A 1,274-nucleotide genomic window follows, 5' to 3' on the forward strand; every position below is an offset into this window, starting at 1 on the left:
TCCAGTCTGGGTGACAGAGTGAGACTCCAAATAAAAAAAAAAAAAAGAAAAGAAAAGAGGTCTCACTATATTGCCTAGGCTGGTATGGAACTCCAAGCACACTTCCCACCTTGACTTCCCAAAATGCTGGGATTATGCTGGGTCTCATATTCACATACAGTTCATTAACTAATAGACTCATTCATTTATTTATGAGTCAGAGTCTCACTGTCTCAGCCACCGCACCGGGACTCATATTCACATTTGTTTATTTATTTATTTACTTACTTATAAGTCAGAGTCTTACTCTGTCACAGTCACTGCACAGGGCCTCACATTCACATGTATTATTTATTCATTCATTTGTGAGTAGGAGTCTCACTGCCACCACACTGGGCCTCGTATTCTTATTTATGTATTCATTTATTCACTCATTCATTCACTTATTTATGAGTCACAATCTCTGTAACAGAGAAATCCTTCCACCTCAGTCTTCCAACTAGCTGGAACTACAGGCGTGTGCTACAACGCCCCGCTAATTTTTTGATTTATTACAGAGACGAGGTCTCACCAAGTTGCCCTGGCTGGTCTCGAACCCCTGGGTACAGGAAATCCTCTAGCCTCCGCCTCCCAAAGTGCTGGGATTACAGGTGTAAGTCATCACACCCAGCTTCATTTTCACCTTTAAACAGTCACACTGGAATAAGCAAATTTAAAATACTTCAAAATATATTCTGCTTCAGAAAAGTTAAAAAGCGGGCATGTGAATTCCACATTTCCACATTAAAAACAAAAACAAAAAACCTTTCCTGAAGAACAAGAAGGTCCTACTTGCTCAAAAGGCAAAGAAATTAAGACTACCAAACAATTCTGCAACTTCTCATGACGTCAACGATCAGGATACCCAAGAGAATTTCATTAGACCCCCTCCTCTGTTACAAAAAATGGTTTCGTTACTACACATTGATAATCTCACTTAATACTCAACATCCCTACGAGATACGTATTCCTTACTAACCTCTTATTTTACAAAAGAGGAAACTAAGGTTCCGAGAGTTTAAATCACTTGCCCAAAGTGAAAGAGATAATAAACGCGGCTTTTGAAATATGAAAAACCAGTCGGGTTAATATTCTGTGCTTATTTTCAAAATTGGTTGAATGTTTAGAACACAATCTAGTAATACCCCTAGTGATTCTGTTAAATTGAAAATAAAAAGATCAGCCGGGCTCGGTGGCTCAGCCTGTAATCCCGCGCCTTTGGGAGGCTGAGGTGAGTGGACTGCCTGAGCCCGCGG

General features: G+C 40.1%; 1 protein-coding gene across 1 annotated transcript in view; it reads right to left on the reverse strand.

Moving 5' to 3' along the window:
- The window catches only part of LOC103274382 (cytochrome c oxidase subunit 7B, mitochondrial), a 7,886-nt gene that overhangs the window by 5,587 nt on the left and 1,025 nt on the right, over window positions 1-1,274 (reverse strand). The window lies entirely within an intron of this gene.

This window comes from Carlito syrichta, unplaced genomic scaffold (assembly GCF_000164805.1).
Source record: "Carlito syrichta isolate Samal-C Ts95f unplaced genomic scaffold, Tarsius_syrichta-2.0.1 Scaffold314761, whole genome shotgun sequence".
NCBI classification, from domain to species: Eukaryota; Metazoa; Chordata; class Mammalia; order Primates; family Tarsiidae; genus Carlito; species Carlito syrichta.